The sequence below is a fragment of the Cyanistes caeruleus genome, chromosome 14 (assembly GCF_971803275.1).
Source record: "Cyanistes caeruleus chromosome 14, bCyaCae1.hap1.1, whole genome shotgun sequence".
Lineage (NCBI taxonomy): Eukaryota > Metazoa > Chordata > Aves > Passeriformes > Paridae > Cyanistes > Cyanistes caeruleus.
In genome coordinates, this window is record NC_141714.1 from 9493564 (window position 1) to 9518410 (window position 24847).

The following is a 24847-nucleotide window of genomic DNA, read 5'->3' on the forward strand; positions in this document are numbered from 1 at the left end:
GATATTTGATATGTATGAGCGCTAGAATCAAATGGTGAGACTTTGAACAATCCTTCAGACCCCTGTTTTTATAGTTCAAATGTATTTCCCTTTCCAAGATGTGTTTAGTTTTTCTTCCAGTAATGAAACTGCTGTCTTCCTGGGAAACACGTATTTGTTGCATCCGCTTTCATGTTTTCTCATTATTTGAAAGCTATTTCACAATGTGGTAGAGACATTACATTTTAGCCAGTTAATAAATTTAAATAAATAAATAAATCCATGTGGGTGGAAAAACCCACACTGATTTACTTGTTTTCCTTCTCCTCCATAATTTTTATTTCTTATGGGGACAGAAAGTACAGTCACAAATTTAATATTTCTAGTCATTGTATGATGAATGCAGTAGAGCTGTTTGATTGCTCGTAAGGCAAGAATGGCACTGAAGCTCTGTACTTATTCACCAGTAATCGTGGCAATAACTGTAACTCTGCAAGTGGCAGTGAAACACAGGTTATTTCATAGCTATCAGCCTAAGCAGGGAGGACAATTACTGACATCGCAAGCTCAGATGTACAAAAAAGGTGCAGGTGACTTCTGGCGGTATTTGTTTGAGTAGACTTCTCTTTGGATAGACAGGTAGAAATAAAGCTTCTTGCTGGGTTTCTTGAGTGTTAGAAGTGTGGCTGGCAGTAGTATGGACAGGGGCCAGCTATGGTTGGGTTCTGAGCTTTCTTTTCCCCTGAATGTTTATTGCAAAGAGCTCAATCTGTCCAAGATTCAGAGTATTTTGTTACATTTAGACCAAATGTTTAAGATGAACTCTTAATATAGCTTATATTGGAAGGTTCCACTCTCTGGTTTGCAGTCTGTTATCTGACTGAACACTGTGGTAGTCTGTGGTACTCTTTTTTTCTTCATCCTGTTTATTTTTCAGCTTAATTGAGAACACAGATCCAAATTTACTTTTTTGTTGACGACAAAATATGGCTATGTCGCCCTGAAAATTAAGTCTTCTGATAATGTTTTCATAGCTTTAGTTACTTTCCCATGAAAGTTCTGTAAATGTAAGTTGTTTGCTATGTTCCTTCTAAGAAACTTCTTTAGATGGATGTTTCTCATGACCGGTGTCCTTGGGAAGGTAGTAACTTAATTATCCAATCTCTGGTCATTGTCAAAAATATATAAATACTGGAGTCAGAGAACAAAGGTACCTTTTTCTGTTCTGATACTGAGCGTGTTCGTGTGAATCATTTTGTGTCCTCTAGCTATTGTCTCTTGAATTTATCTGTACTTATTTAAAGGGATTTTCTTTTACAGGTACTGCACATCACCTTTTATCATGAAAAAACCTCCTTAGTTAGGAATAAGGGTAAAATGAATGCTATGGCCATGATTCTGGCATTACACCATGCTTACTCAAGTCTTTGGTATCACCTCTGCTTCAGTGAACTTTTTAATGGTTTGTGCATAAATAAGTGTGATCAGATGGGATGCAGAGTCAGGTACTTCTGTGCAAATATTTAGAGCCATTTCCCACCTTCAACAACATTGACATTCTGCAATTCTACCAAATAATAGAGTTTTAACATAGGAAAATTGCTGTTAGTTGTAACTGTGCCTTTATTCTAAACTGTCTTCCAATTATAGTGAGAGACAGGAAATACAGTAACATTGCAAAAACCCATCCAGAGTATAACTATATTATGGTGATGAAAAGTCCATAACAAGTGGAGGATAGGATATAAGTTTTGAATATGTTATGTTACCTTTATTAGTCTCACACTGAAACCAGAATTTCAATAGATCCATTACCAATGGTAAGGATGTAAAATTTAAGCACTGAAAGAGCTCCAGATTTTTCTAATTTCTGTAACCTGGGAATTATACAGTTTGGACTCCTCTGCTATTCTCTTAGCTGAGCAATGTTGCAGTTTGTGTCAGTGGACTGGTAATCAAAGGTTTTCCTAATTGCTCTGATCAAGCTGGATTTGGGCTGTGGAGAGTCTCTGGGAGCTAAGCAATTGCCCTCCATGGATGCCCAGAGCCTGGGCAGTGCCCAGTGCCAGGGTGCTGGTCCTCCTGGGGCACATTCCCAGGGCTGTCACGGCTGATAGGCAGAAACCCTTGCCCAGTAAAACTCTGAAATTCTGCTGCTACTATAGCCCTAATTATGAATAATATGGGAAAGTTTCTCCTGATGAGTAAGGTAAGACAGCTATGGAATAGTTAACTTTTTGTAGAGCTCAGCATCAATTTCTGGAAGCTTTTAACAGAGACTTGACATTTCTAATTAGGAAATTTTTTCATACAGGCAAGTGAATTTACCCCCAGCTGGGAAAACATGGCTTAGCAAGAGTTTTACATCCGCCCTCATTGATCTACATATTATCTCACATTTGAGACAGTGGAGCCACTGGGATTTGCAAAGATGAGAAACAAATGTGGGAAAGTGCATAGAACTTCTTTCACTTCAGGTTAGATAACGAAACCCTGATAAGTTAGAAATAAAGAGGTAAGTTTATTTTTTTCTTCTTCTTGCATAATTGTTGCAGAGGTCAAAAAAATCCACAAATGCCAATAACTTGTCAGCACTGGCAAGAAGCTGTCATCCTGATCAAATACACAAATCAGCATATTGGAAATAATCTTAAGATAGCAAATGACTATAGTCTCTTTCTTTTTAACTGTCCTGACAGTTAAACAGTTGAGAAACAAAATGTCTGCACATGAGCTCACTTAAACAGAGCTCTATTATGTGTCTGATGCTGCAATCTCTGACTTCAGAGACTCCCTTAGGCTTTTTGCATTTTTAGCTACACTGTTTATATTTTTGACCTTGTTTTGTCCTAGCAGAAAATAACTAAAAAATTACAAAATTTCAATTAATTGGTTGTTGTACTAGTTGAAAATGCTTTATCAGTGTAAGGTGGAAGTGGAAATAAGACTGAAAGTCATATGTGGCAGAGCTCTTTAAGTAGAGCTTTTACTTACTTCTATTTATATGGAAAGTCTGTACAGCTCATTTCACTCTTGTGAGATGGATTTTGTGAAGACATACAACTAACTATGTGCTGATGCCTTCAAAGAATATGGTTTAAAAAAAAAATAAATCCTTTTTCCTGTATATATTTTTCTATATTTGAAATTATTCTGATGAAGCAGAAGTTACTTCTGTGTCAACAGAAAAATGGATAAGGAAGCAAACCATGAAATGTAGCCTATGAAATGTTATAAAAATATACATGTGCATACTTTCTGTAGTTGTGTTACTGGTATTCAGCCTTGAGAAGGTAGATATGTCTCACTGTCATGTGATAAAAAATGGAAAACAGGTGTTCAAAATAAACGTAGGAGTCCAAACAACATACAGCTAAAAGCTGGGACACGATAATGGGCTAAAGAGGCTCCAGGTGATCCATAGCAAGGCCATACATTTTAATGATTTGGTCATTAATAAGAGGTGATGGAAAAGTTTCAACATCATTGAGTTCCCTTCTCTGGAATGTAGAGCAAAGCCTCTTGGGAGAAGGTGTCTTGGTACTGAACTGATGCTGCCCTTGATCTTTGCTGAAGGGCCAGGTGTTAGCAAAGGCAATAGAAGTGCAGTTTTGGCTTCTGTTAGAACTGTGTGTGTCCAAAAATACTGCCAGAATTTACAGTCTCAGCCTTATTCAGTCATGGGAAGCAGCGTAAAACAAATTCTGGATAACAGATTAGATGTGCTGCTTGGGAAGAATATGACTGGATCAGAGGATCTGAATAAAAATGCAGCTCACCATGTGGTATACTCCTGCCTCCTACTTGGTTTACAAGCAAATTGCACAAGCAGAGTATATATTTAATAGTAGTATACATTTCAGAGATATTTGCTATGTAGCTACCACAGACACCCAAGTGTCATTTTGTGCCTGAAGCCTATATAGTTTATTTAAGGAATAACCCACAAAGCCAGGAAAAAAAAATCTCACAACCTCTGTTTCAATTTTATTTTATTTTATTTTATCTTCATTCAGGCTGTAAATACTCATAACTTGTAAATTCCTCGTGTTCAGATAGTATGGAGACCTTAACTTATTGTTCAAGCTGGGATTAATTCAATTTGAAAGCTATAATTCAAAATATAGAAAGTTAGAGAACTCTTTACAAAAGAAAAATTACTTTCTTGGTTTTAACCAGCTCTCATTTTATGTGCAGACATGCCCCTCCCCTATTTTTATTTCTAACTTTATTTTTCTAAGAGTGGAATTATAGCTAGGAAAGAAAGCCCTGCACTGTTTCACTTTTAGTGTTAAGCATTTGCGGCTTCACTGAAGTCCAGTTTATATCTTAACACTTTGGTAACTTACTTTTATAATGGCTTTGACAGAGTCACTGAAGCAGAGTCCATCCATTTCAGAGGAATAAATTTTGTAGACTTTAAGACAAATACTAGTAAAATATGACAGGCTGACCTTTTTCCCCTTGGTCATTCTTGAGAATAGCTCTTTTTCCATGCACTGAGCAGAGTATGTATTCCATATATATACTCAACTTGGAAGGTTGTAATTATGAATTATTTCTGAGGTCAGTGGTTCTATAACTTACTATTTGAAAAGATTTAAATGCTGATGGTGCTCTGTTTCCATTCTTAGTAAAGACATAAAAAAGGTCGCTATTCCTTTGTCATTTCACCGTGTTGTTGCTGACTAGTGTTCATCATTTAATTAAAAGGTCAGATTAGTCATCTTCCTCTTCTTATACCTTGTGTGACTTTAATGATTTTCTTTGCAAATGAACTGGTTCAGTATTATTTCATGATTCTTGATTTTAGAAATAATCCTCAGGAGAAGTGGAAATTCTCTTTGAAGGCAAGCAAGCTTTGAAGGTTAGAATAAACTGAAAATAGATGTATTTTTAAAAAATTATTTTCTCTATTAAATAATGTTAAGATCATAGGAAGGTTGTAATGAGAGCATCTGGGAGCTTTCCTATAATGTATTTTGCTGTCTGGTTAGCAGGACTACTGGAAAGCAGGAGTTAAAGTGCTACTAATCACTAAAGCCAGCAAACCCACTCTCATTTCCTGAAATGTGTGGGGATTTACAGTATTCCCGTAAAGGGAAAACTGGGGCAGCTGGGGATAGAAGCAGCTGCTAGCCCTGACCAGCACAGGGCAGTCTGGCCACCCTGGGTTTCTGCTGAACTTGGGGAGATGGCATTTATACCACCCTTGGGGCTGCAAAACACCCTGGTGGCTTGGAGAGACTCCTGCTGAGAGGCTGCAGAGTCTCCATTTACGTTCCTTCACGAGTGGCCGCATGCCTTGTAAATAAAGGAGTGCTGTGGCATGACACTGCTCACCCCTCTCCACAGGGCATGGCATTCCTTCGAGAAGAATTCTCTCATCTACTCCAGTACTTTCTGAGCAACCTTACTTTCATCTCACAGTCATGACATTCTAGCTGGTTTAAATTTTTAATGGAAAATGTCTCCACTCATTCATAACTCTGAAACACAAGGAAAAGGAGCAATAATTAGCACTGCAGCTATAATATAACATTAGGGCCAAGGTGACTTCGAATGAAGTGGCACAGTGGAAGCTTAGATGGATTGATATTTGTAAAAGAAAGTGTGATAGTAAACTAAGCTTTGTTTAGCTCAGTGTTCAGTCTACCTTCTGTTCTGAAAATAGCTGCAACAACGGACAATACTTAACTCTTAGATCCTGTCCAAACAAAATAAATAGTTAGATCCATAATTTTAGCTAGTTCATCAAGAAGCTTCACAAATTGAGAACCTTCTCAAAGTAGAAATTGATCTTATACATGGATGTATAACAGTTAAAGAGTTAGGGAATGCTATTTTAAAATGACATGTGCAAAAATTAACATCAGAAACCCAGAGGCATTTTCAGTGTCCTCAGAACATTGATCTCTATCCAGGCAACTTGCAGAATATAAGCAAGTTCTCAGAAACTTTGTATATCAAATTATGACACCATTCTTTATGAATATTTGTAAAAAGCAGTATCAGGTTGATGAACAAGCTGTGATCTGGGTTATTTGAATACTGGGTTATACTGAGCTTTTCAAGAATCCTCAAATGTAATGCTGTCTGGAATTATCCGAAAAAGCTCAAGTGATTAAGCACAGGGTTGTGATTAGCTGGACTTTAACAAGATGTATTTGATTGGTTCAGACTGGGCTTTCTGGAGAAATTGCCTCTCTCTGAACTGAACCACAGACTGAGGTGTCAGGGAGCATGGGATTTTGGGGCTGTAAATCTTAAAGAAGTAATTTTAATTGGTAAAAATAAGGACTGGGGAATGATTGCAAAGAACTAGAATTGGTACATCTGTTTGTTTTTCAGCAGCATACATGTGCAGAGCAACTGAGAAATGTCAGGCAACCTGAGCTGTCAAGGAGTAAACACAGTGCTGAACTGGTTATTAGTCAAGCATCCATAAATGGCAGCTAAGCAAGACAAACAGTGGCAAGGAAAGTCAAGGGCAAACTTGCTGTCTACTGAGCATTCAGCTAATTATCCATTTCACTAAGTACAGTAATACTCTATCCTTTATGCATTGCAAAAAATTTGGTTTTGAAGTTAGAGTTCAGTAAGTACTTAATAACTGCAAAATTACCTCATAGTAGTTGCTCCTGTATTTTAAATTAGCATAACTTTACACGTGGCCTGTGTTGCAAACTATAATTTCTTTTTTTTGTTACAACAGGAATAACACCAGAAGGAGAACTAGATGCAAAACCTGTGTTTTTGCATCTCTTTTTTTTTCTTTTTCCTAACTCCATTTTCATAGCTGGAGGAGCTGTACTATGCCTATAGCTCACGATTGCTGCCTTGAATTGTGTCTGCCAGTGACAGAATAGAAACATTATTTGGAGAAAATGGAAGTTTCTTCCTGATCATGCCTCCTTGTACTTGAAGATTTACAGCAGTACCTTGCTTCTACAGTCCTCATCCTGTTAGTATTATTCAAACAGCAAGTAGTATTCAGTAACAAACACTGTATTATTCAATAAAGCAGACTTTATTCTCTTTTCTGTAGTAAAGAGTGGTTGTTAAGAACCTTTGATTTGTGACACTGCAACTTTGAATTCACTCACAGGATGATGACTCCACAATCAGCTAGGGCAAGGTAAGTTAAATTATTGTTTTCACCACAGAACAGCTGAATTGTTGTGACAGAAGTCTAAGCATTCAAGCCTGTTGTAGAAGAATATTAATTTTTTGAATATTGAACTTACGGAAACTAGTCCATAAAGAACAATCATGCACCCTTTTACCGGCAGTGCATTTGAATGCTTGGGAGTGCTGTATTCAGTACTTCAAGATTTAATCTGTTTAGGAAAAAAAAAACATTTCTGTCCCCCTCATTTCTCAAGTTTACATTCACAATAATTCTGTTTCAAAGGGAATGTTGTCAGTGTTAAAGCGAAGAGGGAGTGACATTTGCTATTTTACTATGCTTATAGTAAGTCCACAGCAACTCCTCTGATTTATGTCTGTCAGGAAAATTAATCCACAAACACCAGAGGCCTATGTCCAAAAAGGAGACAGAGGCATCCCTTTACTTTATTTGAATAAAGGGAGAGGCCATGGGGCATTCCCCTGGGGTCTCTCAAATTTTTTGAGGGCGCAGCCTCCTTTTTATCCTAATTCCCGGCCGCTTGTCCCTTCTCTCTTTCCCCATAGGCTGAGGTACTTGAGAGGTACAGACTTCCTGGAATGCCCAATACCTAAGATTCCCCCCTAATGCATAATCCCCCTCTTCATTCTTAACTCTTGTGGAATTTTATGGTGTTTCCCCACTGTCTCTTTCATCTTTCAGTGGAATTCATCCTATTGTTTCTGTTTTCTCTCAATGATAGTTGCATCTTATCAGCAGACCCACAGCTTGTTTGTAAAGACAAACCTAACATTCCTCTCAATCCCTCCTCTTTTAATTTTTAACAATTGTCTTTACAAACTTTAGTTATCATTGACTTAATTTCTTGTTCCTAGGTCATTTTGGTTTTGCAATTATTTGCAGTGATGCCCCATGGCCTCTCTCTTTATTTGAATAAAGTAAAAGGACTCCTCTGTCTCCTTTTTGGACGTAAACCTCTAGTGTTTGTGGATTAATTTTCCTGACATCTCTGAGGACTGCTTGGAATTCTATGTACTTTTCACTTATCTGAAAAAAAATCCCTACTGTAAATGTGCCATTTTAATAAAGAAATGTGCCTCTCCTGTCATTTGGAGTGAAGCCCCTGTCGTTGCTCTGGCCTCTCCAGAAGCATGCATGGCAGGGCTTATCCAGGTGTTGTAGGGCACTTCCCATGGGCACTTTCTGCAATGCTGCTTCTTGCTGTTCCTCTCCTGAGTGCTAGCTCCTGTTATGTATGTCTGTAGGTCACTTGGCTTGTGATTGCTCATCATTAGCTCCACTCTTCTGAGGGGCTGCCTGCTCATTTTTCTCTCTTTGGTGAAGCCGTCACATCTTGCCAGCCACTGGGACCTGTTTTCAAACTTATTACTGCTTTTTGCTTATTACAAGTCAGGTTCCAGAGAAAAGTTCTGCATTAAAATTAAGGGAAATTTAAAAAATGAGCTTGTAATGAGAACAATTAATCAGAGCAGTCTGCAGCCTCAGCACTACAACTGAGGTTGCTGGTGTGAGTGGGACCAAATGAGAGGGCTGATGAGAAATGAGAAACATGAATTATGTGGGGCTCTGATGTGGCAGCCTCTTGCATGAGGTACAGAGAGAGGCTGTTTGGAGACACTCCCATTCCTTTCCATCACATGAAAGGGGTTGTCCTGCAGGAATCCTGACTTCCTCATCAATACAGCAATTCTTTCCTGCTAGCAGCGCAGGATGGCTTTAGTGAACCTGGAAGTGTCTCAGTTTCTGTGGGAAGCAGGCAGATGTGCATGTCTTGCGTGGCTGCATTATTAGCTGCAGAATCCCTGGGTTGATCCCTATAGTAGGACAGGTCTTACTGCTCTTAAAAGTAGTCTCAAATCTGTACCATCTGTGGCTTTGAGTTGCAAATTAAGAAGGGATGATCCCTTGGTTTCTCCAAACTGTATCCAGGTTTTGCAAGTAGCCTGAGTCAGACTTTGAGCAGACTCTCTGAATTTTACTTTTTTTTTTTTTTTCTTTTTTGTTTTTTTTTTGACATCATTTGAAAGCTGAGTAGTTCTGGTGTTTTGGTTTTTTGGTGGGTTTGTTTGTTTTTTTTGGTGGGTTTGTTTGTTTATTTGTTTGTTTTTCTCCTGAATACTCTCAGTGATTTTTATGAATTCACTCATACTAAATGATCTTCTAGGTTCCCAAATATCTCAGATGTAGTCTGTTTATGTTTTCAAATAAGAGAAGAAATTATTTGAAGCCCACAGTATTTTAGTCAAGCATCTATGACACATGATGTCTTTTGAGAGCACTGTGCTGGTCCCATCCCCTCAATGAAATGCTATGTCAGGCATTCCTAAAGCAATTTTTAAAATGCTGTCTCTCTGAGCTCTCCCCCAAACTGTAAGGCAGAGCCAAATCTGTCAGGCCCGGCTCTCCTCTCTCTGAATTACTAGCAGCCAAGATTAATTAGCACCCAAAGCATTTCCAGCTGTACCGTTTGTGTGATGATGCTGCCGTGATGCGTCACCACTCACCAGTCTGTGATTCATTGCTCTGTCAGTGGTTTGAGATACAGTGTATGAGAATGCCATATAAATGCAAATATAAATACAAACACTGAATTCCCCCTGTTAGTGATAAGGTGCTCATCCAGATGGCACTCAGTGATTTAAAGGTGGAAAACAGTATTTGGAAGGAGGGGGAAACTCAGTGATATTCTTAAAATCTGTTTTATTTTTCTTATATAGGCTTTAACTGGAAAAAAAGACAACTTTGGTTTCCTCTTTGGCTACCTTTGTGGTGCACCAAGGTGATATTTTTCTGAGTATTTAGATTAGAATGAAGATAAATTTTGAGATATGTTTGGGAAATGGTACAGTTTGTTGTATGTGGGAGTGTGTGTTCTCAGGGACCAAAGCAAATGAGGTCTGGTTGTTTGGATTCATTTGGGGTGAGGATGGCAGGACATTGCTTTTGCTTCATTCTCTGGTCACCTGCACTGTCTCAGAATGTATGAGATGTTTCTGCCAAGGGATGTGGGACAACTTGGGCTCCTCTTGCCCAGCCAACCAAAATGGGAAGGAGGTGTTTGCAAAGTCAAGGCTGCTCTCATGATGGTATGGCAGATACTTTAATTTGAATTGCTTACTCTTATCTTTAAGTACATGTTGTTAATAGGAAAGTAATTATTTTTGTCTGCAAAGAATTTTGTTCTGAAGGTATCTACATAAGTGTCTCTATCCTATGTCCCTATGTTGTAAAAGGTGGTGGCACAAACTTTTTAATTTTCTGTATTGCTGTACTGGTGCTGCTGTGTGTATAAAGTTCTCATCCAGATACCAAGACTAGCCTTCTATGCAGGCAAAGCAAAAGGAAAGTTTACAATGTAAGACTGATATAATTTTTTTATCCTGTTATTTTGCCACTGCATCCACACAGGTGGAAATATGTTTGTTATACTCCCTTGGTCCAGAGATTTTTCTTTACTGAGTTTTGTGTGGATTTGGAAACAGGAAATCTGAAGGGGGTCAGTGTGTGTTGCCATAGTTTCAGAGGTAGCATGATTCTGATGGATCACCTCAGCCTTAAGCTCTGGGTCTCCTAAGTGTTTTAATAATCATTAGATGCCTTCTTCCAGTAGTATCATACAATATGAGTATGTTTTCCTTGAGTGCTCTTGCTGGCATAAAGCACATGGCTGCCATATTTCATTCATGATTGCAAGAACCAATTCTCTAAATGTGTGTAACTGCTACTATAATTTTAAATACTAATTCACTTTTACATGTTTTGCACTAACCATATACTACTTAATAAGGCACTAGTATTTTCTTGAAATGTATCCAGTCTGTGTAATCCAAAGATGTTGGAAAAACAACAAACACAGTCAAGGACACTAGATTTCTTCCTCATTTCCATGTCTAGTGGTAAAGTTTTGTTTTCAAGACTTATAAGAAGAGAAATAGGAAATTTTGTGTTGTTTTTCTAGTTGAGAAAATCCACTAAGGATTAGAGGGCTTTGCTCATTATTCCAATTATTTTCTGAACACAAAATTAGGCTTGCTGTGTCTGATGTAAGAAGGTGTTGTGGAAGGGTGGCTGACAAAAGATTGGGGATGGGTGATGACTTGGATTGTGGAGCTAGAGAAGATGGGGAGAGAAGGGAACAACAGATTAGAGACAAGAGACTGGGAGTCAACAGAAAGATGCAGAAACACTTGGTGGGTGGGAAATGGACTGGTTAAGATTCAGGAGACAGCAGGAACAAGGAGTTAAAGGCTGACAAGCATTGTAAAATCAGTAGGAGATGTTTTTTTCCATAGCATTTTGAATAGACTATTGTAAAATATAGATCATTAGTTGATGGAAACAGTAATAAGAGCTTTAGCATAGGTCTTGGCATCAGCAATGTGGACATCATACCTTACTTGTGTGGTAGAAATGCATCCAGACTATGTGGAAATTTGGGTATTTCTTTGTTAGTATCTGGTAGATACTATACCTATAGATTGACATATGACTTGACATTTCTGGAGTGATTCTCTTTGTTCCTGGTTTAATTGAGCTGTTCCCTCATTCTGAATGTTATCCATTGTCAAATTTAATGTGGAACAAAACCAACGCTTCATCATCGCTACCTGCCCTGTTTCTCTTATTAGATATTACTTAAGTTCTCTAGCTGGATAGCCCTTCTATTGTGTTCCCCAGCAACCTGATGGCAGATTTGCCATGACTATAACTTTGACTTTTACATAATACTCATGCCAAATATTGTCTTTTTTTCTGCTGTTTCTCTCTTTGTTTTCTTATTATTTTTTTCAAATAATACTTGGGTCGGAGTCTATAACTAGGCTTACATGAACCCTGAAGCTTAAGGATGTTTAACTCCTCAGCAACCCAACGGGGGAAGATTTTAAATTTGGTTATCTTCAGGTGTATTATAGTATAATATCTGTATGCTCTCTGTAAAACAGGCTTCTAGGACATCTTCATAACTTATTTATTTCTTTCTCTGTCTCCATTTTCTCTACAGATTATTTATATTGATGCTTTCTTCTCTTAATTTCTTTTTCATTCCATGGCCCATTGTTAATAGCAAAATGTCACACTGTAAGATAACATATAGAGACAGAAGAGAAGGGGGAATACATGGTGATTGCAGCAATTGGCTCCATACTAAACAGGATATTTGTTGACTCTGTCATCTGATGACAAAAAGTCATTTGGAGAACTGTAAGTGGACAGCAAAATTTCAGTGCTGATTCAGTTCAAAGAAGATTATCAGCACTAGAAATTTAAGGTCCAGTTTTAAGTTCACCAGTTCTGGGTTGCTGATTGTGTAGATTGCTCATTAGTTTTAAATGAATGGTGGTTTACCCTGGAGCACAGCAACAACAGGTCATGCCTGCAGTGACTATGGGAATGGGAGAGATGTTCAGGAAAGGAAATAGGAGTCCCATAACTGAATAAACACGGGTCATGTTCACTTTTAGAATGAAAATAATTAACAGTATAGCTGGCATAGCTTTCAACCTGAAAAATGACATCTTCATAAGAAGTTCTGACTTGTTTGGTGACCAAAGTGTATTCAGAAGTGTAAAAGTCTAAAAATGAGGAGTTTTGCAAGAACTGACTGGAATTAAGACTATACTATGCTGGATGTGCCCTCTAATCACTCAGGGTCATCAGTAGAGTATTGTCATTGGGATATCTCTGGAGTGAGTGAGCTACAATAGATTGTAACTAGCTGACTTGACACTAAGTTAATATTTAGCTGTGTACATAAAAAATGGGGGGTTTGGCAGTATTTAATTCTGTTTCAGCTTTGCTGCCACTGAAACAACCTCCTTTAGAGGGTATATCGGTGCTTTGGCTGCTTCTGTAATCCTTACAACTCATTCACAGCATTGGGATGCCAGACTGAGGGGAGGATTTCTTTCCCTTTATCTTCGTTAGACTCCCAATGTGAGAGCAATTTATTGTGCCCTTGGACAGGATAGCAGGGCTTTGAAGGCATATTTCACCATGGATCCTTGCTTACTCAAAATTCCCATTCAAACTTCAGAGATTTCCTTGAGTGAAAAGAAACCCACAGGACCAGGTATGCTATCTTTAATGGCAGAAATACAGAAAGCTGCCAGCTTGAAGTTTGTTTTTTGACAGTTAAATGCCTGTGTTTCATCTTTAAAACAAACTTTGTAAGTTTATTACAGAAAAAAATTCTCCAAGTTTAGTGAGGCTGCAAATCAAGGGTCTAGTATACGGTGTTAATGATGAAAGGTGTTAATGAAGAAAGAAACCCAGCAACTCAGTGGGAGGGATAAAAAAGTAGTTTATTTTATTACCTTTGTCTTTATTGTAAGGTTATGGGAAAATTAGGTAGAAAATCTATACTATAAAAAGATTTTAAAAGCTGTTGAATATTTGCCTATCAATTAGGCAAATGAGGCAAAGACCTTGAGAAAACAAATGAGAAGATACAGGAAAGAAATCTGAAATTCCTCAAGACTTCAGCCACTTTCATCTGGCAGATCATGAAAATCAGACAGATCACGACCTGCCTATGCACAGCCACTGGAGATTCTGCCATGCAGCACAGCTGATACTGTTTTGAATTCCCAGGGCCTAGAGCTGGGAAGAGGCCCTCTGGGGAAGGGGCAGGAGTGTGTTCTATGCTATGAGTTGCCAGCACTGAGGCAGCTGGGAAAGTTTTACCTCACATCTCATTACAAACCTGGACCAAATGCACAAACTGTCTTATTTTGGCTCTATGTGATCAGAACAGAAACACATCAATACATTTGTGAGAAGATGAATCAGACCAGCCAGATATCAGCAGGATTAAAATTGCTCCTGTAAAAGAGCTTCAGGAGTACCTATCTGTACTGCATGAACTATTCATCCTTGCAGAAAAGGAACACAGAGATTTTGGAAAATTTGATTAGTGTTCACCTTGTAAGTGAACTCAGCAGCTGCCTCTCTCCCTGCAGAACCTGCATATGTTTCTGAAAGAAAAACTTCCTCAAACTTTTCTCTAGCTCTCCTTCTGGCCTTTAGGAGCCTCTTGAGTCTCTTTTAGTTTGGGAAACGCTGTGTCGGCACTCACGAGTATCTCAATACAGCAAGGCATGAGCTCAGGTGCAGACTGGAGTCTGGTGCAGATCCACCTGCCGTCCTGCTTGGACCAGCCTTGTAACACCTCTGAAGATGAGGCACAAATCACTGTGTGGAAGTATCAGAAATGAAGATACACCTTTCAAGGCTGGAAGACTTCAATAATTTTCAAAGTGCAGACTGTTAAAGAGCGAAGCAACTATTTATCAGTACGTGTAGTAGAACCCAAGCTGCTTATTCTTTAGTAATTTGTATCAGATCAGAAAAAATAGATTCTTGCACAATTAATACAAATTAAGAGGAAAATGCTGATTAGTTCAGGAAAGTTGCATATGAAGAATGGATTTTCTCTTCCTTTGATATGCTCTGCTAGTGTCCTCTTCCATCTCAGTACCTTTTTCTTCCCTGCTTGTTATAGTATGTAATCCAATACTGTTATAAAGATCCCACTATTTTATGTGTGCAGCTTCCAGCTCCTGTTTTCCCTCTGCTGTGTACAAGGGTGGCCTCAGGCTCTCTGCATGCTTAACTGAAATAAACTCCCATTCAGCAGGTTTGGAGGATGCAGGGATCTTGTGTGTAGGTTATAGATCAGTCTCCTGCTAGGCTGGTGCACGAGTGTCCACAAGGAGCACCTGGACTGAGCCAAGCAGGAACCTGAAATCTGTGCCTGTGCTCCATGTCCACTAGTGTACAGTTACAGCTGATTTCTGAGGATGTGAGCACAAAACAGGAGTTATAGAAATACATCAATGAAGAAAAAGACTGTCTGGCTGCAGCACAGAACACAGATGGCTGTAGTAAAGAAGCCACCTGCTGAAACAGGCTGGATTGAGTAGGGGTTGCCTCCTTCCTTACCAGCCAGATCAGAAAGCCATGTGTAGGAGAGAGAGAAGCAGCTCTCAAGGAGTGGGTGTAATGCACAGTGAGAGTTCAGTGAGAGTTCAGACTGCCCTGGGTCAAACATGTATTTTGAGGGAGAAGTGCTTTGGAAGAACCTTTCTTGATTCTTTAATGAGGTTTTTTCAGCATATTTTAAGATGTACTTTTGGCTGGATTTTGGCTACAGATTTTAGGAACCCAGGATTCCATTCTGGACCATTAAAACACTCTCTCTATTCTACGCTCTCTCTATTCTTGTCTTAGATGAACAAAACTGTAGAAAATAAAACTACTAAAATCTATGCAGCAACAATGACTTCTATCTACTGAGAATTGGAGTAACAAGATGCAAGGCAAGAATATGATTTGAAGTCTCTGGACAGTCAGGATTTGACCCACAAATAGGAAAGAAGAGTTATGAAACAGAAATGCATAGAATATGCAGAGGTAAACTACTGCTACCACCAAGGCTTCCAGCACTGTAACGGGGTACCACTGCTAAGCACAGATTCCTCAATGGCAAAAGTTCATCAGGAGAGACTGAATAATAAATAAATAAATAATATTTAAAAAGGAAATAATTTGGTTTGAGAATGCAGTTTTCATCTGCATCAAAGTCTGTTCAAAGCATTTTGAGGTTACATACCATCACAGGAAAATTCAAAAGGAGTGGCTTCAAAGGGCAAATATGACACTGAACTGTGTTGGAGAATAGGGCAAGATGTGCTGTTTGGAAGCTCCTTGTCCTTCTCTGTCAACAAGTATGGGAAAAGGAGAATGCCTGAGACAATGACTGCAGCCTAAATAAATGGGGAAAAGTTGACATGGTACACAAGGTTCTGATGCTGGAACTGAGAGAAAAACTGCTCTGTACTGAGAGTACAGAGAGAAAAGGACTTCTTTAGAGAGTGGAAAAAGCCCTGCTCTGTGCTGCTCTTTTTAGGCTCCTTCCTCATCTAAGTTCTTGCCTTGTGGAGGGAGGAATGGGGTGAGGTGAGTGATTTCTCCTTCCCTTTCCATGGATTTTTCTATAAAGCCTCCCCACACAGAGGTGATTCTCCCTCCAAGTTTGTGTTTGTATCTTAATCTGAAAGGCAGTGGATCCCCTGAAATCAGTCAAGCTGGGCTGCTTTTGCAGGTCCTATTAAAGGATCATGTAAAAATGCTGTTGCCTGGTAGAGAGTCAGAATCACTGCATTTTGTGCTATAAATGTGAAAGCTTTTTTAAAGAAAAAAATCTAAAGATGACCTCAGGACAGGAGGATTTGATACTCAGCTGGGCTAAATTTGCATAAAGAGAGTGCAGGAAGAGAGAGGCAAACTTAAGTAAGTACAAGGTTGTTTGTCATGATAAATTAATGCCCTCAGTTGTCAGATGGGAGGTAAGCAGCACACCTCAGTACACCATTCCTGAAACAGGGAGTGTTTTCCAGACAAAATTGTTGTGGTGTGTATCCCCAGCTGGTTGAAAACAGCACTGAAGTCATGGATGTCAATAACCAAGTCATGTCAGAGACATAAATTAAGTCAACTCTGGTTGGTTGGTCTTGTACACTTCTATATTTTCATCATTGTCTGCTGGAATTGAGTTTATTTTATAGATTTTTTAGGTTGTGAGATCCAGAAGGGATTGAAGTGGCTTTGCAGAAAATGATCAAAATTCTTGATAATTTTGGGAATTCTGGCACTCAATAAGGTCAGGTCTTACACTTATGCAAATATTCATGCAAATGTACATTTTGAATGAATAAAATCCCAAAGTGCAGTATTTAAATAAGGAATAATTAGGTACTCATTATTAGTTGAGCCTGCAGGCTTTCAATCATAAACTAAACACAGGTTAACATTACCTTACCATGCCAAAGTAACTGTGGGACAATCCAAGGACTGTGTTTACGGCATAGAATTTGTTCATTCCATCTTCTATGCTACTGTTACCAGTTTTCTAAGAAAAGTAATAGACCTCAACCAGGGAGAATGCCAAGGGGTTTTCTTTGCTGAGGTTGTTTTCTTGCTTACAAGATGTTAAATACTGGAAGAACTAGTGTAGTCTACTTTAGGGGAAAGGAAACTGAGGTTTTGCAACATCTTTGAATATATAGAAAGATTCTACAAAGAGAAAAATACTCTATGTTCACTGGACTGTGAAAAGACATAATAGACTGAGTTTACATGTATGCCTGCAGCCAGAGACACTTAGATTAGACCTCAGAAAAAACTTTTCTAGTGGTAAATGCAGTTAAGTAATGGAATTAGTAATATTGTACTCTCAAATAAATGTTGCTGAATGAGGCTCTTTCTCCTGGGAAATGCAAGGATGTCCCTTCTGCAGCCCAGCTCCAGGAATCTACCAGCACTGCTGTGCAAGGGACCAGCAGGATGGTTAAAGGAAGTGCTTCACGCCAAATCTTCATCTCTAAACTTTCAATTTTTGTGCATTTCTGTCTTCAGCTTTGCTTGCAGAGACTGGACCACTTATTTTGAGTCATCATCCCACCAGAATTTTTGCCTTTATACACTCTTTCTAATGTTCACCTTCCTCCACACTCAAGTCTCTTCAGTTAGCAGCACTCACTGCTTACAGAGAGAGGGAAAGATTTCCTAAGTATGGCTGAGCTGCTGCAGTTCTTGGATTGTCTTAAGGCAACGCCTTTCATTCTTTTAATTGTATATATAGAGCGTCACTTGGATGTGTGAAATTAGCTGGATGAAGCTGATTCTCTGGTTATGCAAAAAGATGATGCAAAGAGAAAGGGATGAGTTCTAAAAATCAATGGCAAAAACTTGCCTCTATTGAAACCAGTGGAAATTTTCACTGACTTTGATGGGGTCATGAATTCACAATAATCCTTATATTTTGGCACAAGTTGTTAAAGATGCAATAACTTCACTGGAGCCTTGTCAGTGTACAGGAGAACACAGTTCTGTAAGTCTGGGAATTCAAGAAATGATGTGTTTCAATATGTGGGTTGCTAAGTTGTTAACTCAAATGCACTGTGAGTACTATATGAAAAGCCAATCTAAAGTAATAAAGCTAATGTGCTGTTGGAGCATCCTGAGGATTTGCAGTTCTTGAATGCAAGAATGCAGTTCTTGAATGACATACATGATTTCCAAAGATATAAAATAGTTTAGAAAAGCACATTGGAGTCTATTTTAGAGGAGCATCTTACTACTTTTTTCAGTGGAAATGAAATCTTTGCTGTGGCATGAACTTTGGGTTGATCTATCTTCAGTGTAGTCACAAATACAATTTAATGTTATTACAACAATTTGTTGTTTTTAAAGCACTAGCAATGTTCTTAGTAATTTGCAGGTAGGGGTTTAAAGAAAAGCTGTTCCCCAAAGGAAATAAAATGTACGCCTTTTGTAGATAAAAGAACAACATATATGTTGTGTAGCACACAGCATACTGAGCAGGTGCATGCTTTAATAATGAACTAAGATCCTGCATGGATACAGAAGGGAGAAAATCTTTACTGTTTCCTCCACTGCTGTATTGTTTAAGCTTCCTCATACGTGTTTTCCTGTTTCACTGTGTTGGCTCCTATATATGCCTTAGTACCTTCCATTCCCATGAGTAGAGGACAATGAACCAGCAGTGTTTTTCTAGGAGAGACACTGTCTTTTCTGCCATGGCAAACAGGCCACTGGGGGCCCTGTGCCTCAGCCCAGCACTGGCTCTGCAGTGCTGGCAGAGGTTACCATGATGACAGTTGAGAAAGGGTGGCAGTCACATGCATGTTTAGCATGTTTATCTTTATATTTCTATGTTGTATGTGCTGTGAAGGTATAGCCCACAGGTTTTCCTCAGCTCTGGGACAACAGGAAGACTTCTGTCCCCTCCTTTGTTTGGGGAAAGGAGGAAAAATACTGGTTTGAATATCAACTCAAACTAAATTTCACTGAAATCTTGCTGTTATAAAGAGATTTCAGTAAAAGTTATTCAGCCAAAAAATGTGACAAAAACTCTTGTCTTACCTTCAGAAAATATTCGACCCAAGTAATGGGTTCTTTCCAGTGGCACTGCAGGGAAAGGGAATAGAAGCAGCCATGCTCTTTGAGGTGGACATCAAACAGGTTTAATGCATAGAAAGAGCAAGTCATGTATTCCCACTGTGCTGGGAAACCAAAGCAAGTTCTGATTCTGATAATGGCATCTCCTGCACACCTGGCTCAGTGTGTGTGTGTTCTCTTCATGTGCTCCCCATGCAGCCTCAGCAGCTGGGGGATGGCTTTGTCATCATGTTTTCCACTCTGTGTAGGTAGGTATGAGCTAAAGCCACAGAATATTCAAAGGCTGATAAACAGTTACTTAACCTTCATACCACCAAACTGTTTTGCTTTGTCATCATGCTCCTTCTCCTTATAAACTCTTATAAACCCTGCATGTGTGTTTCTGCAAGAGGAAAGGCAGGCCCTGTTGTTCCTGTGGCAGATAAAAATTGTTTCTGAGGATACTTGAATTGTCATGTAGAACTAGCTGCTATCTTCTTGTGTTTGTTTTCTTTTGCCTTTTTCCATTTAAGTTTTGTTTTATTTTGTTCTACTTGCTGACTGCAATTGACATCTGTTTATAAGGACAGCTAAAATGAAAGCAAGTAAATTAATAGGTTGACTTGCAGCACAAAATTGAATAAGTTGTTTAGATAGATCTGAGAAAATGTCTTTCTTCTCTGACTAGCTGTGAAAGCTCCTGCATCCATTTCCTTTACGTTCTAAGGGTACTGAATTAACCAATAAATTGAACTGAGCCTGTTTCTGTAAAACCTGTGACAAAAGTTTAGATTTTTAAGCAAAGTCAGACTGCATTCACATCTCTGTTTTTTATATGTATTCTGTGCACAAACCAGAGGAAAGGAATCCTTGTTACAATATCTAAGTTGAAAATAATATTTTGCAGTAAGTACATGAAGCAAATTTTGCATTTAAAATTTTGAAGCACTAGAAATGGAGATTAATTCTCAAAGTTTTCTTTGAGAAAAGAGGAAATTACTGTGTAAGTAATAGATAATCTTATTGTAAGGTTTTTGCTCAATAAGCACTATTTACTGCATTATACAGGACAAGTAGTTAACATGTGCAAATGTTAATGGTTGAACAAGAAAAAAGATATCAGACAAATTATTCATAGTGCAGAGTGATTTGACTTTTTTTTTTATTATTGTGATCTTTTAATCTGACCTCCTTTATAACATGGTAGAGGAGACTTGGATTAATTATTTCTTAATTGAAGCACAGTAGAGCTTCTGGAAAGATGTCATATCCTACTTTAAAAATGACCATGATAGAGGTCCCTGTATAAAATGTGGCAAAGGACTCCAGTAATTGTTTGTCCTCTTTGTAAGATTTGTGTCTTTTTTCTCTAACCTAAATTTCTCTCTTTTTGGTGCTGTATGTAATTTTTTGTTACATTGAAGAACCTATTATTTATAGGTTTTTTCTTTATGTTCTAGTTATTTCACTCTGGTTGTCCCTTTATTTTGCAAATGGAACAGATGCAAGCATGATTCACATGCTGATAAATTGTTTCCATATTCAGTGAGAAAGCTGTTTTATGAAGGAAGAATCTTTATAATAATTTCTAATTGCTTAACATAAAATAGTTTTTTAATTTAAAACAGGAGAAATAAAGACTTTAGAACTCACAAACAGAAGTCAAATGACAAGAGGATAAGACAACATAAAGGCACAAATTGAGTTTAATGTATAGTGAATATTTATGATGAAAACACAAAGTTAATCAGCTCAATAGAGTTGAACTGAAGCAAGAAGGTAGGACAAGGTGCTTGCTGTAGCAAACATAAAGCTAGAATAAGACACCAGGTTTCAGAAGTCAGTCTTTGCTTTATTTCCCAAAGACAAAAAGTCTTTCCCAAGTATGTTTTCTCTCTCTACGCTTCATAAATGCAGGGGTCTCAGCAGGACCAGCCAAGGAGGAGAAAGGTTTTCCTTGTGGCACTGGCCCAGGCAGGACTCCTCAGAGCCCTGGCACCTCCCAGCAGCTGTCCAGCCTGTCCCAGTCAGAAGCTGGAGAACTCTCAGCTAGTTAAGTGCAAAAATCCTAACGCAGGTACTGAGCTAGAGAGCTGAAAATCAACACTGATCACCCCACTGGGTGGGAAAATGGTAATTTCTACACCTACAGCTAATTGCTGAGCTGTATTGGCTTTCCAGGTTGATTTATTAGGTGACTTTTTGTCACACCAAATTGCCATGACTGTGAACCCAAGCCTTTTGTTTTAATTTTGGATAGGTGTTAACAGCTCCCACTTCCTGCCTCCCCACAAAGTGCGTATTAATTTATTTCTGAAAAAAATATTGCAATCTTTTATTACCCAAATGAATTATTTCATTCTTCTGTGGGTCACCACATCCTACACCTCTTCCATTAATGTGGAACTATTAATGGAGGGAAAACCCCTCACTATTTCTTGTTTCTGTATATGAATATTAGCTCAAATTTGAAAACCAAGAGTTACGTTCTAATGTTCTGATTTTTTTTTCACTGATAAATTTAATCAGTATTTTTTTGGTAGGTAATTTGAGAACTAAAATATGATTTTTGTGTCTCTTGATTTGAAACATTCTGACATAGATTTTCACTACAGTGAAAAGATTTCACCGTTTACTAATTCTGTCCTGCCTTAGGTGCTTTCCATTTTCTTCCCTTAGATGGTGCTAATAAAGTACAAAGAGCAGACCCAGACTGCAATGTTTTAGAAAGAACACGAAGTACAATGAAGGTTTGCTTGGATTCTGTGAGCAATTTCTTTCCTCCTCTCTGTGTTACATTTCTGCCTTATTTGTGCTTATTCAGGCTCCAGAACGACACTATATAAAAGTATCAAATTTGGTAAACAATTACATCTGATGACTATATGTTCATTTTGGAAAACTAGAGGAATAAATATTGTCTGTATCTGAGCTGCAAAATGAACAGACTTTTCATTAGCTTTGTACACTCCCAGGGAAAGCTTGCTGCCAGTATCTGAACTCTGGGAAAATGAACTTGTTTTGTTGGTAACCAGTGTTATTCACCATTAATTAGGGGCTCCCACAAACAACCTTTTCTTTAGTGTATAACAGTTATGCCTGTGCACAGAAGCAGAGAAAAATTTGCTCAGTAAAAAATGAAGGAGAAGAGAATCTCTAGCAGTATTTCCTTTCAATGCAAATGTCGAGGATGTGTAGACCATCTTGGGTAACCATATTTCTATTTTTTTCCTCCCTGTAATCCTGAGTATCATGCTGTAGAAGAGTAGTTCTTTTATGAAATTTCAGTATAGCAAAGAGTGAAGCTCTGTAATGAAATTTTGCCACAAGAGGATTTTACTCTTTCTCAGGGTAATTTAAAATACAAGCCACACATCTGACTATTTTGCATGTCCAGTTTAGAGGTAAATGCTTTCAAAAGTGCATCCATGACCTGAAGACCAGGAACAGCAGCATCTGCAAGAAAAGTGACAGTTCATCAGAGAGATCTCAGCCTGCCCATGCCTTTGGCAGCAGAAATATCCTTTCCTTCTTTCCCCACTCCCCACCACCTTTGTCTCTCCTGGCTCACCATTTCTTTGCTCTCACAGGCAATTTTCAGCCTGCTTGGTTGGTTGGGGTGTCTGTTCAGCACATAATTGATCATGGCTGCCCATCACTGCAGAGGAAGAGACACAGGGCTTGGGAGGGCAGGAGTGGCATGGGTCTGGATCCCAGGACCCTGCAGAGCTGAGTGCCCAGAGAAACCATGCAGTGTCAGCTGTGTCCTGCCTGGGGATGCTGCCAGGATGAAATTAGCACTTCACTCTCAGAAGCAATATAACTAAGTTCACCTACAATACATGGATGAGAGAGACTTCACTGTTTATCAAATCTAGTTAGTTTAATTTAAACCCTCTAGGTTAGCCCAGCAGTAGATCTCTTTCTTTTCTGAACCTTCACTCATATTCATTATTGATTTTTCCTGAAAGATGTCAAGGCAATTACCACATGCCACTTTATTTTATCCTTTCCAGAAGAACCTTGAATGAAGTTTTAGGACACTGTGAAATCAATGAACATTCACTCCAATCAAACACAGCCAACACTTTTTGTTGCCTTTGAGGTACAAGTTTAAAGTGCTGTCCTGATTAGAGTGTGTCTGTGATTGCTAATGTATGGTGAGTCCCATATTTCTATAGCCCATCTACCTCACATGGCTCACTTTGACAGGCCAAAGTACACTTACATGGCCTTCTTTGAATTTAACCATCTGGTTCAGGAATTCATCCATTGTCTGTCTTTTCATTTTTCTATTGAAGAGCCAATTTACAGTGCTTGTAGCAACCAGAGGTAAAATCTAAACATTAAAGCTCTTCTTTACTCTTTCATTACCTAATCTTACATTTTAGATTAAACCAGTGACATAGGAATGGTTTCCCAGAAAGATGTGAAGTTAAGCTTCCCTCTGGTGAAGTCTATGACATTCAAACTTTGTGAAAATTCTTTTTTTTTTTTTTGCTGCTTTTTTAGCACAGGCTTTCTACCCCATCACAAAGCTTTGTGTATAATCATTATACACAGAACTATAACAAAAGAATTTTGCTAGTTTCCAAAGACAAGGCCATGAATTTTTAAACAGAGAGAATCAGGGGGGGCTTATGCAATGTTGTGTCTCTGATGATGAGATTTTAGTTAAATAAGCATATTCTATTTTGACATTGGGCCCCAGCTCCATTCAGTGCACAATATGGACAGAGATCACTTAATGAACAGATGTTCAGTTTTGGTTTTCCTCAGCGTGTGGCATTGGGCCCTATTTGTCAGGTTTCCCACTCTGATGACTGCTCAGAATTTCTCATTTTCTCTTGAGTTATGTGACACTTGTCATAACATTAGGGCAAATCCCAGTTACATGTCAGCAAGTGAACTCCTGTAGTCCTTGTTTGGCTTGTTGGACTGTAGCATGTTTAATTTGGAAATTCTTGTAATTGTACCTAATTCCTAATGTTGCTCTTTTTTCATTGACAGTTCCCACAAAAGCTTTATTCATAAATAGCATTAAATTTTTAGATTTCTGTGTTCTATGATGAGTTGATGTTCTTTGTATGATTAACCATATAATAGCATTTTCTCTAGTTCCCATTTAGCAGAACAGCCCATGTACTGCAGAGTTGTCTGGGGCTAAATCTTGCCTTTAGCCCAAAATTTGGGTAACAAAGATGATGTAACTGAGCTTAAATGGTTTTTGTTATCCACTGTAGATGTTCTTAAAGTGCTGCTTTCACATTCATTTGGCCATTCAGAGAAACTGGGTTTTTCTGGAGCATTGAATTTCATGGTTGTGTTTTGGTTGAAAGGCTCAGGGTGCTGTGTCCTGGCCAAGGGAACACCAAGGCTGACACTCCCTTTACAATGCAGATTTCCTATTGTTGCACATGCTAGCTAGTACTTGATTTTTTGATAAAAAATATCCAGTGGTGCCAGTAATAATAAATGGGATCAGAATTGCCACCAGATGCATCCTATTCCAATTTTCAGTTTTTTGTTTGGCAAAACTGAGTGCAGACAGATTGGACAGGAGGATTTTAGTGAGAAATCAATAGGGAGATCAGTGGCATTTTCAGCTTTTGAGTGTTTAATTTGCAGTCTTGATATTTAATATGGAGTTCCTCACTAAACTCATGCTTTTCCATCATTCATTTTTAAGGGATCAATGGGGTGGAATGGTTACACAAAGAGGGATCAGTTCAGAAAACAACTTGGCATAGTTTTGAG

At 38.5% G+C, this 24847-nt stretch overlaps 1 protein-coding gene and 1 long non-coding RNA gene across 3 annotated transcripts in view; one reads left to right on the forward strand and one right to left on the reverse strand.

The window, feature by feature from the left end:
* Nucleotides 1–2494, forward strand: part of LOC111928716 (uncharacterized) — an 83410-nt gene extending 80916 nt beyond the window's left edge. Inside the window, exon 7 of the long non-coding RNA XR_015276469.1 lies at nt 2294–2494. This is a non-coding gene — a long non-coding RNA (uncharacterized LOC111928716). The remainder of the gene's footprint in view (nt 1–2293) is intronic.
* The window catches only part of GAB3 (GRB2 associated binding protein 3), a 774285-nt gene that overhangs the window by 301530 nt on the left and 447908 nt on the right, over nt 1–24847 (reverse strand). The gene's annotated exons all lie outside the window — the stretch shown is intronic.